Source organism: Melanerpes formicivorus, unplaced genomic scaffold (genome assembly GCF_026170545.1).
Source record: "Melanerpes formicivorus ecotype bairdi unplaced genomic scaffold, bMelFor1.0.p_v2 SCAF_36, whole genome shotgun sequence".
Lineage (NCBI taxonomy): Eukaryota > Metazoa > Chordata > Aves > Piciformes > Picidae > Melanerpes > Melanerpes formicivorus.
This window is the reverse complement of record NW_027142388.1, coordinates 6,077,504-6,092,374: the sequence shown is the minus strand read 5'-3', so window position 1 is coordinate 6,092,374 and position 14,871 is coordinate 6,077,504.

Below are 14,871 nucleotides of genomic sequence, written 5' to 3'. Positions count from 1 at the left end.
TTAAATTCCTTTATGCTGAGAAAGCATTCTGTGAGAAAATTATTTCATCCCTAGTTTGTGCTGCCTTTTCTGTTTAATCTCTGCTTGATGTGAGAGAGGTATGTCTCAGCCTTTTTTCCAACCAAAAGGAAGGTGCTATTCCTTTCTTAAGTTCCTTCAGTTCATTCTTCCTCTCTGCAGCTAAATCTTAACCCAGGAGAGAGTTTTCCATCTGAAGAAGGAGTTAAGACCACAGAAATAGTGACATGTCCAGCATGAAGTGGAGTGAGCACAGGGGAAAAGATGAGTCTACATTTAGGAGCAGGAGGTCCTTCTTGAGTGCTGAAATACAAAAAATAAGAAAGTACTTTGTCTAAATGTGAAGGTTTTACAGTGGCATCATTTGGGCATGGGAGGAACACCAAAGGATGTGCCTGCATACAGCAAAATACTGTATGAAAGCAAACTTCAATTCATATATTAATTTCAGTGAGAGTTGTGAGTTCTGATCTGACTTGTATTCTCCAGGGACTGCATGTCAGACAAATGCTACAGAAACTGAGACTGGATGACCCACTTCTCTCTGGCTTGAGGATAAAACCCCACTGCTTTGGTAGCCCCATCCAAACTGGCTGAAAATAATAATTCTTAAGAAAAACAGAGTGGTAACATTAACTTCAAAAAGTGCTTCACAAGTCTGAAAACTTCTGTTAAATAACCAACCCTCATTAATGCGCTTGGCTGTAGAATTCAATTACACTTTAAAAGCAAATCATGAAGGAGACTTCATACTTGTTTTCTCTTACAACTGATACGACAGATCAGAAATGTTAATGCTACAAGTACAGTACTGACTGGAACCTAAATATAGCTTAAATGCACTGATTTACTTAACAAAAGTAGGACATGCAAGTAATAGCCTATTGTTCTGTAGAGGCCATCAATGGGACTTAAGACCTATACAGCTTATATCAACTCAAACAAATGCATCAACAGAATCAAGAGACATTTGATATGCTACATAATAGAACTTGAAATGAAGTTGTGCATAAATGTGTATAATCTAAACTGCAGCAATCACTCCACTTTAATGATCTGTTCCCTAAAAAGAAAATGTAAAGTGTTTAAAAGATTTAGCAAAATGTGTGCATAGGTTGAATAAATCATCATGGGCATCAATTATGTCTTGGAGACAGTGTACAGCTTTTATAATACCAAGGCTTAGCTTTAACTCCAGCTGCAAGTATAAGTAAGATTTTCTTAATTTTAATGAGTGTTGTTCTATTACAGGATGAAGTTGTTCTGAAGCTAAAGAAGCCAAAATAATTTTGAATTAAAAGAATTCCAGAGACATTTGAGAGATCTGCAGAACAGCAGGTTGTTTGGAAATATGGTGGATTTTGGCCCAAATGCTAATCTAATTTCTAACTCAGAGAGACATCTCATGGGAGTACAGCAAACAAGGCTTGACCTTTTTTCCAGCATTGTAAAAAGCAAATACTGTGATGGTCTACAAGTGCCAAGCTGTAGAGAAATTCACATAACTAAAATGAGCACTTGACATCCTTATAATCCTTAATATAGGGGTACATCAGCAAAACCAACTCTTCAGGGAATTGAAGTGTTCAAAGGCCCAGGAGACCTCGCTTTGCATGGTCATAGAATCATTAAGGTTGAAAAAGACTTCCTGTGTTTCACTGCAAATCATGTTTGATTGACATACTGTGTGTCTTTTAGGTATGTACCATTGTAATGAGCCTGATAAAGCAGCAACATTTCATCACCTAGGCAAGGTATGTAGTGAAATATTGTATAAAGGTCAAAGAACCAACAACTTGGAAGACTCCTGAATCTAAAAGAAAGCCAAAAAATAAAAGTAAAAAATCCCAGTGGATTTGCATTTATCATCAGCATTCAAAATGTTTAGGATTAAAGAATGATACAACTTAGTTTACCGCAGACCAGGACAGTCCAGTGCTTTGAGAGGTGACAAAAGTCCATTTTATGGGGACTCTAGTTTTTGTCACCCACTTTGCCTGGCTTAACCAACCAGTGATTATGGTCAACTACTTGATATCTATGATCAGATTTTACTTATTTAGGCTACTGGTCATGAATGAGGTCTAATATGAGACATAAAGAAGACTGACTTTATGATCCACAGACAATTATTGGGAAGCGGCTGGCTTTACATAAACATGTGAAGTGTTAACACACAGATTAGAAGTCACAATTCCGCCCTGAAAGCAGGCTCTTAAATACAGAAGCAGAAAGAGCATTACATTTCTGTTAGGCTACAACTGTGCCACATTAAATTAAAGAACTCCAACCCAAAATATTCATGTTTACAGAAAAGTGAGCATAGTTCTTGAAGCTACTGCCATACCTCAAGCCTATGATTTCTGTATGCTGAGAGAAACATTTTCATTTGGCATCTCTTTTTTTTTCCTTCAGCAGATTTCTTTCCTCCAACTTTCTCATTAAAAGAGCTGCAATGTTTATCAAGAACATTATTTGGCTTATACAAAAGGAAAACTAGATAATAGATGCTTTTTATGGCAAAGGCTTGTATTGCTTTTCTCATACTGCTGGGTGGCCATAATATTTAAGTCATAAATGGGCAAATGTCAAAGCAGGTCTCCTGCTGTTCCTGACTCCCTTTAATAATTAGGTGCTGTTTTATTATTCTGTGGCTTAGTTGTGAGTACAGCTGTCAGCTGACATAACTGGTAATGGGAGGGCCACATTCCTTACAGCTAGACAACTCCCTTCAAAATCCATGGCATATTTACAGCTGTCAAATTTGCAGTATCAGGTTCCAGACTACAGCTGTGCACAGCAAACTAGTATCTGAACCCAAGTGATTGCACTGTTAAATGTATGTATTTAACATAAAAAATGTATATTCATACAAAATAAGGCAGATCAGACCTTTCATCCAGTTATGAGCCTGCCTTGCATTGTTTCAGAAGAACCAGACAGCTTCACTGTATAGCTGGGAACTCTCCATTCCCTGGAATCACCTCATGGTGTGACAATGCAGCACTGGCCCCATCCAGCTCCCTTCCCTCCTGTCCTGGAGAGCAGGAGACAAGGAGAAAGAAGCCCTGTGAGAAGAGCAGCCCAGTGGTCCCCAGCCACCAGAGAGACATTTGGAGTAGTAAATGGCATAATTTAGCCCCTTGCTAACATCCAACTGTCCAAAAAAAAAACCCAAGGCAACTGCAAAGGCTGTTGGGAGTACATCCAAGTGCAGACTGAGGGCTTCAGTTAATATTTGCCTAAGGAAACAATACAACAGCCATTTCAGCCTTCCCTCTCTTGTTGCTGATTGAAAGGTGTTCTCCCATCCTACCATCATTTTCCAGACTCTCTCTAGACTCCTGTGATACTCTGAAGGGCACTAATTTGTTAGGTCTGAAAACTAAACCAGACAACCTTCCTGTCCTGTCATAGCTCTTCTTTAAAGGCTCCAAGGAGCAACACCAGTTTGGTGCCAAAAGCTTGCTATGCCAAAATGATTTCCTGGGTGAAGGGTTCTCATGGGAATGAGGGCTTATTGACAGAGTGGTGCTGAAGCATGGCTGCACCAGGAGCTGACCAGCTCAAAGTAACTCTTCACAAGGCGTACTGCAAGGACACAGGTCAGCATTCCCCCAGTGCAAGCAGGCATGGGGTGGCACCGTGGTGATCAGTCTGGACATCGCTTGTAACCTGAGCCAGTTTGGATAGCACCAAGAAAAAAGCATAGATGGAGAAGCTGCTGGTTTTTCTGACACTAGTGGGAGATTTCCTTCATGCTGTGAAAGCCTCAGGTGAAGAAATAGCTCTCTTCAAGAGGCATTCTTGAAAAAGTAGAAGTTACAGCTTCTTGCTGCTCCAGCCAAAAGGCACCCAGGTTTAATGCTGCAGGATTATTAGCTCTTTGTATACTTAACAAAACATGTCAGTAAAGTTCTGTACCAAAACTTTCCCGTGGCAGCTGTCAGACTTGTTATAAACTGTAGTTGAGCAGCCAGTCAGGACATGTGGTTTTCTTGGGGAGAGGATTGTTATGAAGGTTGTTGTGTTACTTTATTCCAGAAAATCAAATGAGCTCCTCTCTATCCCATATTCTAGCAATAAGTTCCTACTGCAGAGGCACCCTCATTCAGCATGGAGCTTAGGAAAACAAGGCAAAAATAGCTCATAGTGTTCAGGAAGAGTATTTACAAAACACTGAATCCTTAACATCTCAGTCTCTAGCCTTTATTTAAGGAAACTTCCTCTGGTATAAGTGGCACCTTTTCCTCTGGGCAGAATCCATAAGGGCAGTCCCATATTGCTGGAAGAAAGATGAGTTTTGAATAGAGATTTTCTTCACCACAGCACGCTACTGGAGACAGAAATCATAAGGAAAAGTTTACTAAGAAGAAAGGCAACTAATAATATATCAGTAAATATTAGAGTTTTACTAGCAGACACATACTGACCCTGCTGAAGATGTTCATTCACTTCATTGGTTCATTGGACAGGAAAAAGACTGAGTGAAAAAATAAAAAGGAAAAATAATGCAAACAACAGAAGATTCCCCCCCCCCCCCCCCCCTTCCTAAACACTGGCTGATCATTTGCCTGACTTTTTGGTGGATAATAAAGTTCTAGTGGTGGCTATTTGTGAGATACTTAATGCAGTGAGACTTTTGTTTTTTAAATTATTTTGCCCAGGAGACAAATGTGTAACCACATGACTTTTTTTTTTTCCCCCTGCTATGTTAAAAATGCATTTATATTTTTTCAAGCACACCCCGATTAAAGAGGGCACATCTGTTTTAAGTCCTTCTTTATGAAAATTACTGAGCTTCCTCTGAAAGCTTATCTTTTAATTTCAAAATTCTTTGTAGCAATAACTTAGATAATAACCAACCATATTTCTGTCTTCTTTAGGGGAAAAAAAAAAAGAGAGAGAGAGAGAGAGAGAAGGAAAGAAAGAAAGAAAGAACCGTTTTGAGCTTTGAACTCCCCCTCCCTCCCCTCTTCGGGTCTCCTTTGAAAAGGCCCCCCTCATTTGCGTTTAAAATGGATGTTTCATACTGGTTGATTAGTGTTAGTATGGGATACCAGCCGCTCTGAGCCCAAGGCTCAGCTTGAGATCTGCGGATTATTCATCAACTTCCCCGGCAGGGGGGACCGTTTCTCACTTTCCCTGCACAGCAGCAAAGTGTTCAGCTTTGCTTTTTAAGATTTCCCCACGACCACCACCCCCCTTTTCACAAAGTTGTGGGGATTTTTTTTTCTTCTTCTTTTTTTTTTTTCTTTTTCCTTTATTTTTTTTTCCCTCCTCACTTCTTCCTCATGAAGGGGTTACTTGATTGTACATAACACCAGATCACTGTTAATACCAAAACTCCCCCTCCCCAACCAGCTTTCTTGGTCTGAATAGCACATAATGGGTCGGGACCCATTTACCATATGTCTGCCTGGTTACGACCATTGTTTAAGGCAAAGATCTTTTAGATACGTAAATTGAGCCTTGGAGAGACACTTGATTTTATCACTATATTGGGGCCATATTGGAGCATCTCTCTTCCACCCCCACCCCCCACCCCCTTTTCCTTAGGTCAGATTGATATTCTTTTTTATCATATATTAAGTTAGAAAAGATGCAGAGGCCATATGTTAGGATGTGTCCACATGAACAATATTTCAATAACGTTTATGATCACTGCTGTTAGCATTGTGGATATCAAGTCTAATTCAGTTCTGAACTGAAGGCTCTTTACAAAATAGCTGTTTGGCATTAGATACCTGGGTATGTTTTTAACATTCAGTTGTTATTATTAATCATACCTATTGAGATAATGCTTCAGAACCAATGAGAAGTTCTCCATGCAGAACAAAAACAAATAGCAGGCGATTTTGTGTGCCTGAAATCTAGCTCACTTTCCTGCTGTCTGATCTCACAAAAGATGAGCTCCCTGCAAAACTGGCGCCTCTCAGTCCCATAAACCATTGTGGATACAGGAATACAACTGCAACAGGAAGAGGTTTTCCAGACATTAGTGAGCATATGTATTTTCCTTTGCTCCTTTGTCTGCAGCTGCCTGAAGGCATTCATCCTTCCTTTAACACAGTGACTACACACGAAATTATAAAGTCTACAAAAAGGCAGAATTACTTTCTTTTAACTTCAGCCATCTAAACCAGGCATGAACCTTGAGGATTAGTTTAGCAGAATCTATTGCTGATGGAGAGAAGCCAGCACCTTCAGAATGTGCCCATCCCATCAATATTTATGATGGAAAAGAATATATTCTAGTTATGACATAGAACATCCCCACTGACCAAGTGCAGCTATAACTAGTTTGGATCAAACTCTTAACTTTTAGGTAGCAGAGACTGGGTAAGGTTATTCATACCCACTAAGACACAGGGTGATTTGGTGCAATGCTCAGAATCATTAATTCTTCTTAAGAGCTACCATGAGTTGAATTTTCTCTTTTGTTTTCTACTGTCATCCCTGAAAACTCTGAAAAAAAAGATTTATCTTTGGTACTTTGAGTGAACTGTATTTTTCCTTCGGGACATCTTTAATCTGCTTACAAGGAGATTAGTAGGAGTAAGAGACACAGCACAGCACTGAGCAGACTTTGAAAATGAGAACTCTTTACACCCACACAGGCACCCACAGTTCCCCCTTGCTAGTGAAGATAAACTAATGACACATTTTTCCCTCTTCTTTACCTTATTTTTTGAGTTTGAACCCATCCTCTCTCACCATGACACCACTGCATGTAGAAGTCAGATGTGTCATTTTAAAATATGAATGGCATGAATGGCCACAAAGCCGGCACACTGAGCCAAGCCCAGAGCTGTTAACGTGTATCTGCCATGTTCCTCTGGGAACTGGCACTTTGGTACTCCCTCTAGGTCCTGCATTCCAGGAGGGCTCAGACAGGAGTTGTACCCAGATGTCCACCCCCATGTCCAGAAGAGAGAACTGTGAGGATATGAAAACTAAGTGGTCAAAGAATTATCTTAGGCCTATACAAGATTAGTCTAAAGAAATTATGCAGACTGAAATATTGGATTTAGGCACCTACATTTCTCTAAAACTTGTTTGGGGCACAGGAATCTTTTTCTTGATAGCCCTTAATGATTCTTTACTCTTCTCAGTTTTGTGTCTGCTGCAGCCATAACCACAGGACTAGCTGAGTGTCATTCAGAGTTGCCTCATGTGAATTCTGCCTCTTTCTTCTTTTTCCCAGGAGGAATCCCTGTACTAACTACAAAAATTTAAATACATACATAGATGTATATACATATATGCATATGTATATGGACCAGTGAAACTAGTAGCCAAGATGTTTGACTCCTGCAGCCGGGAGATGAGGGTTATCATCACAGACATCAAAGAAATATCTGAAGGAGGTCGGGATGACAATGAAGCTGATAAGTCAAAGGATATTGCAGAAGATGTTGCAAGAGATGGAAAGAGGTGTTTTACATCCCATGCTGCATTACAAATGAAGCACTCCACATCAAATACTCAAGAGAACCCAGACAATACACTATGGGGCTAGATTTCTTAGGGCCACTTCAACAGGTTAGTGCAAATAGGCACAGCTCCGCTGACTTGAATTGATTTGGGCAAGTATCTTGCAATTAAAGAGACACCAAAAGAAAACTAAATGAGCCCTCAGTCATTCTATTCTATTGTATCATGCTGCAGAAGAATGGCTTACAAGGCATTGGTGATAGACTGATTTAACAGGCATCTGCCCAACTCAATTCAAGTCAGTGATGCCATGTACCTAAGTACATTGCCTGCTTTATGGGATATATCATACATAGTATAATATTAAGTATAATAATATCTAAGGTAATATTAAATATATCTGATAGTACCTCTAGTTTTGATACAGGGCAAGAGCAATGTAATGGGTAGCAACACAGACCACAGTTAGTCCAAAACCAGATTTTAAATATGGTGGAGTAATTACACCTTCAAATTACTGTTACTGAGATCAGGATCTTCATTACCATATCGATCAACAAACCTTCTCACAGAAGTCACAGAAGATCTCACATGATCTGTTCAGCAGGACCATGTAACATGGCCCATCAGGCATTTGGCATTTTAGAAGTTAATCAAACCAGAATTGTATAAAGTCATTATCTGCAAATATTCTAAGGGAAGAGAATGAATGTGTTTTGCATGTAGGTAGAGGCAAACTTTGTTTAGCATAACATAAATATGGGTGAGAATTATTTAAACTCAGTTACAAAATTCATTATTGGGGTTTAGAAATTGTAAAGCACCATTTAAGCTTTAAAGAGTCTTCAGAATCAAGAAAATAACTCAGGTATTTACTGGTTTGCTTCAATTTACATTGGTGCTATAAATAGCTGACAAGAAATGATGACAAATATGCTATTGTAACCCTTTGGGAGTTTATTAGGTCATTTGTGAGAGAGTTGAATACAGTCATTTGTTGCCCTCAGGTGTTTGAGAGTCTCTTTACCCTTGAGAAAGGAATTTAACAAAGGAGTGTATTTCAAAGAAGGCACTCTGTGTTTTCCACCCTTTTTCTGAAGTGTTTTCAAACACACTCCAAGCTAAAAATTCTCAGAAGTGAGAAAAGGAGGTATATATCAGATGACCCCTGAAGCAGCTGACAATCCCAGGGAGCAGAAGATGGGGTCAGATTCTAGATGCTTGAATCCCAAATACATTTTCACCGTAGGAGGCCTTGATTTATTTTTGCCCCACCCACTGGGTGCAAACTTTGAAATGCACAATACAAAAGCGTTGGACTAATGCCCTACTTGCATTTTTTTATTTGGCTGAAATGTGACATGTCTTTTCTCTCTTTTTTGGTCTGCTTGCAAAAACACTGGGCAGGCCCTTTGTTACAATAAACCATTGCATCTGCCTTAATCTATAGCTCTTCTTAATTAAATAAAGAATTCACATCTGTTTAGGCTGTGTAAAACAGATTGTCAGGCAATATCAATATAGCCATTGTAATGAGTCCACTAAACAGCTTTAAAGGAAAAAAAAAAATAACTAGAGTTTTAATTATCTAGGTAGCATCTAGGCTCCAAAAGCCATGGTCCATGCAATCCCTCCAGTGGAAAGAAGGGTAAAAAGAAAAGCAAGGGGCAAGGATAAATGGAAGTGAATCTGTGTACACACACACATATATATGATTATTTATTTATTACTTCCCTGAACAGTAGCAGTGAAATTTAGCTCACAATTCCTATCTAAAATGCAGGGAGTAAGCAGTTTTAGCATCAGCCATCTCATATTCAGTTCAGGAGGTGCTATCAAGTCAATTCACTAGTTCATTATTTCTGCCTAATTAAGATAGTTAGAGATGAAAATCTGTGGAAATTAAAAGGTTAGCAGTGACCATGATGAAATAACAACACAGTCTAACTGTGTAGAGCAATCTGTAGTAGGCAAGTCCTGAATGCAGCAACAGCAGCTGATGGAGACCGGGTAAGAAACAAGATTGTTGTTTTATTTTTCCTTGAGGGAAGTTTAAGCTCGAGGTGAGGAGAAAGTTCTTCACTGAGAGAGTCATTCACCATTGGAATGTGCTGCCCAGGGAGGTGGTGGAGTCACCATCCCTGGAGGTGTTCAAGAGGGGATTGGACGTGGCACTTGGTGCCATGGTCTAGTCATGTGGTCTGTGGTGATGGGTTGGACTTGATGATCTTTGAGGTCTCTTCTAACCCTGATGATACTGTGATACCGTGATATTGCTGATGTGTCCAGGGCAAGACTGATCATCTTGGTTTCAGGAAAAGCATCCTCCCTGTACAAATTTTACTTAAAATAACTTCTATTTTCAGCACCAAGTAAGCCAGACAGAAATAAGTAAACCAGAAGCTAAAAAAAGGTGTTAAACCTGGGTTTGATTAGGGAGCTGTCACAAGGACACTAGTTTAGTGTCACAGACGTCTTTGGCTGAAGTAGAGGCAAATGCATTCAGGACATTCATTGACTGGGCCAGGAATATGTAAAATTATATGATGCAGAATTCAGCATGAAATTTTCTTCATTAATCATAAAGGATAAATCCTAATAATTAGTTTTGCAGTTCACTTCAAATTAACACAGCTCAGTCTTCCAGCATCACTGTTCTGTCCTTTACTCTCTGCTTACCACTAGCAGTAGAAAAAAATACAAATGGCTCGGAGGTTTTATTTTTTGGTACTGGCACTCATTTGTATTTCTTGCTCTGTATAAGCAGATGTTCTATTTGTCACTGTAAGACCATGAACCTGGATTTGGTGGCAACCATTTAAAATTCTTAAAGTTTTTTTTTTGGGGGGGAAGTATCCTTCTAAAAAAATAACTGCTTTTAAAATGTACTTAACGCCTTCTAAGGGTTGGAAGCTGGGGCTCTTTATCTTATTGGGAGGCTGGAAGACTTCCCTGTGTTTTCACAGCACCTGCCAGACTCCTTTCCCTATCACAGTCTCAGGGAGGAGTTAACTGTATGCTTGAGAATGAGAGAAACAGAATAAAGCCATGTGAAAACAGAACCTGCTTTCAAAACATCTTTCTGTGTTCTGGATGGGGTTTTGTTTCCCTTGACAGAAGCCTGAATGTAGTGGGCATTTCTGACCTACATTTTTGGGAACAGACTATTGCCTGTCTGTGTGTACATAACACATAGCAAAACACTGTCTGTGTTGTCAGTGCGAACTGCCGGGCAGGGATTTGTACATTCCCAACACCCTTCAGAGGTTGTTACAGAGGTTCCCAGAGCATCTCAGAGACAGTCCTGCATATTTAGAGACTGTATAATTCTTCTATCACTGGAAAAACTCACTTCAAGCAGTTTATAGCTAAAATAGAAACAACACTATCACAAACATTGCACCTGAATTTATCAGCCAGGGTCTCGATGCGACAAAGATGCCTGGCTATTGGCTGGAGTTCCTCTGCACAGACAGTAAGACTCAGGAGGAGTCCCAAATTGCTAGCCTGCCATCTACATGCTGGACTTGAATCCTTCCATCTCCTTCATGTTTATAGGTGGATGCAGGCTTGATTCCAGAAGGAAAGCTTGGCAGAGTAACAGTAGTACCCCTACACCTCTCTCAAAAATTATTTCCTGGCCTTATTCGGGGCTTCATGAGTGTACTGTCATCCACTTAGACTCCACTTGAACCCTCTCTTAAGTGACTGCCCTCCTGCTCTTGTCTTCAAACAGTGTTGTCCATCCCTTTTTGATCATACAAGTCATGTAGGTTTTTCAAAGGCAAAGCTCATGCTTGTGCTCCCTCTCCTCTCTTGCTTTCTCATTTCTTGTCTGGACTCACTGTGCATTCAGTTCACAGGTAATTCATGCAAATGAGCCACTGCATGCTCAAAACATGTCCAAGGAATGGCTGAGATTAAGCTGCCCTTATGGGTATAATTCATGTATCCCACATATCTTTTGCTTAAGATGAATCTGAGAGCACACAGAAATTAGCATGTCATTAGGTGAATGTTCTGACTGTACTGTTTATTCCTGACTGCTGCTTATTCCTGGTTACTCTCTCTCTTATGGCCTTTTCAGTATCTTGCCTATACTGTCATGGATGTAGACCACAGAATGCATGCATCTAACTTGGAGTGACTTTTCTCCTGTCTCTTTGGCTTAAAGAACCCAATCAGTTTTGTCAAGACAGTAAAAAAGAGTAACTTTGAATGCCTGAAGATGTCTATAACCAAAAAATTCAGTGCGTATGGATTTAGGCAGCTTCAAGAATAGGCAGAGATTTCAGTATCAGTTTGATATTCACATTTTATGCCACACACTGTAAGCACACAGTCTGTTCCTCTCTGTACCTCAATGGAATGTAAGTGATTTAGGTAGTTAAAATCCATGTGTTTATTTCTGGAGTGCTTAGAATAAATTAGGAGCTCTGCAGAAACCTCTCACTCTCACTAGGTGAAGCCCAGCCTGCTCTTGGTTACCAAAATGACACAACTATTAAGGTAAGGAAATGGAAAACTATTTGTTCATACTGTCTACATCAAAATTATTTCAATTGTGAGAGTTGATTCCCATCAGAGTCCAGATAACTTCTGCTAGTTCTCCAGTTACTCACACCTGTGTCAGTAATTCAGGCACAGAAATAAACAACTAAACTGGTATGAAAACCAGACTAGTGATCTATTAAGCAGCAAGAAATGTATTAGGATCTTGAGCTGAAATGCATCTTTGGTATCTGAGGTCACAGCCATGCTTTGGAATCACCTAATCACCACAGAGCCACAACCAAGGAAATTGGGGAGGGATCAGCACACCAGTGCGGCCTCTGTTAAGGTTTTTGCACCTTGTGCTCCCAGATTTATAATAGGTTTGCTTTAGCATAATGCCTCACTCATGTGCCCTGAAAGGAAGGTCTATGCTGAAATATTTCATAATAAAACAATGCACTAATTTTTTTCTTATGCAATTTTTACATCACTTTATTCTGTGGCACTCATTTTGGACTCATTTTACATGCAGAAGAAATATCTTTCCACAGTGACAAATGTGCTTCCTTTAAATATGTAGCAGCAGAGACTGAGCCCTATTTATGTTAAGTTATTGTCTTATATTTCAGATCATTGTGATTGATTAATTTGAAATGATAGATGCTAAAATAAGATTTAAGGGAAAGGTTTAAAGCTGAGATTAAGCCTTCATTATTTTGATGTTCAATAATTTAAAATGACAACCTTAAACACAGAACAATGCATTTAATTTCCAAGGTACTCACTAGACTGCATCTGGAGTGAAGTTAAGTGCTGACACCACTGAAAAATTCATGTTGTCATAAAAGAGGGTGCAATACAAGATGACAAAAGGGACTACAGGTCCTGACAATCACATATAGGAGAGAAATAGGAACTCTTATTAATGTCTTTAACATAATTTAGCAAAGTTTCTGAAAACTATGAATCCTTGAAGAAAGTCTGCAACTGCTGGCCAAGATCTTAAAGCATCTGTCTGTATGGAATCCCACAGAACTGACGGTGGGTCAATACAGACCTCCATGTTCATCTGTGTTTTGATAGCATTGCAACACTAAATTCACAAGACCCATTGCCTTTATAGGCTATATAGCTTGTGACAGATTCACTGAAACTTCTGTCCATGCTGCCTATCTGTGCAAATGCTGTATGAAGGATGCCTTCTGTACCTGCTATACACAGTACCTTAGAAACTCAAGTTTTCAAGAGTGCAGCAGTCAGTCCTAAGAATGACATGGATCACTTACATGTTTGAAGCAGCAGAATATGAGTAAATACTGCCACTTGAGGGAAGAAGTACGTGTTTAAATGCAACATCCTTTGAAAAAGGTCAGGGAGCACCAAACATTCCTGTTTTATTTTCCTTGTAAATACAACCAGGATAGTTGTCTTCATGCAATAAAGTGTTCAGACTAAATAAGGTGCTCTGGAAACAGAATACAGGCTGTGTGGTTTGGTTGATGAAGCTACCCAGGTGTAGAAGACATGTAGAAACGTGTTTAATATTTAGTGGTGTGTGCTCTTCCACTCCTTTCAGCCCTGCGGACCAGACTCTATCTGTAGGGAGCCAGGAGCAAAGTGCTTTTTTTAAGACTTTACTACAATACTGAGGAATTTACTCTGCACTGTAGCAATTAATGATATTACTCAGAGATGTTCTTGGTTCTCATGAGAGAGTATTTGACAGATAACTGAGAACTTGATTCATCTCTCAGGAAAAAGTTGTTGCACTAGTGTACTGAAATTGTTAATCCACTTGCTTAGTCCTCTGGACTGCGGATCTGATATTGTGCACAAAAGAGTAGCCAGTGACATCAATACACAAATCCACTGCATAAACGCTGTGCTGCAAGTCCCCTCATTCTCATGCACAGTGCTGACAGAAGTTTCAATGAAAACATTTCAAAAATGATTTTGCAACTTAAGAAAACATACTTCAGCAATTACCATTTCCTTTACCATGAAACCAAATTCACTGTACATTACAGCTTTAAAGCTGAGATCTAAGGTTCAGATCAACTCTTTAATCCTGACTGTGGCTTCGGGTACTTCCTGATATTTATGAGAAATGCTCCAGGCCTGCAGCTGGGCTTTGAACAAAAAAATAATGAACTTCGTTGACTGTGAACAAAGTTCTACACTATTTTGAAGAAAGTTAAGCTGTGACATTTTTTAATCCAACATTAAATCACATAACCCAAATTCTCTGCATAATTCAGGAATGTTCAGAGCAATAAAAAGACAATTAGATCAAACAGGGTTGCTAAACGAGCTGAAATCCATCTATCAAAACTGGAGGATTCTTGCTATTTTTCTCTCCTGAAATATGTCCCATTGCTTTTTGGAATGACACAATATTATACTACATAATACTTGAATCAAAATACTGTTTCAGCTCTATTTTAATATACTCTATAAAAGATTTCCTCATCTTCTTTTAATTAGTTAAGAATTGTAGATAATAAAGGATAAGACAAAATCTTACACAATTTCATACTCATTTATAAAATACACTTTACAAATCTAATTATAGTCTTAAATTCTGGAGGCTTTGTTCCTGTCTGTTTAAAGTGACCTCTCCATTTAATATGGCTATTTATTGAGAACTTACGTTAAATCACTTCTCGCTCACTTTGCCCAGGATTAGGATGCAAACTAAACGTCAGCTAGGACTGATGTGGATTTGCAATGGGCAGAAATTAACAGTTAAGTTTATAGAGCACAGGAAATTTTGACAGAGATATGATGGTTTGTAAATAAGAGGCCTTTTTCTCTTCAGGAAAAGAGGGCTTAGGGCACAGACTGACAAAACAGGGCTTGGAATGAGCGGTGGTGATAACTGCAGTGATTAGATACCCCAGTAAACAGGGAACACATGAAACA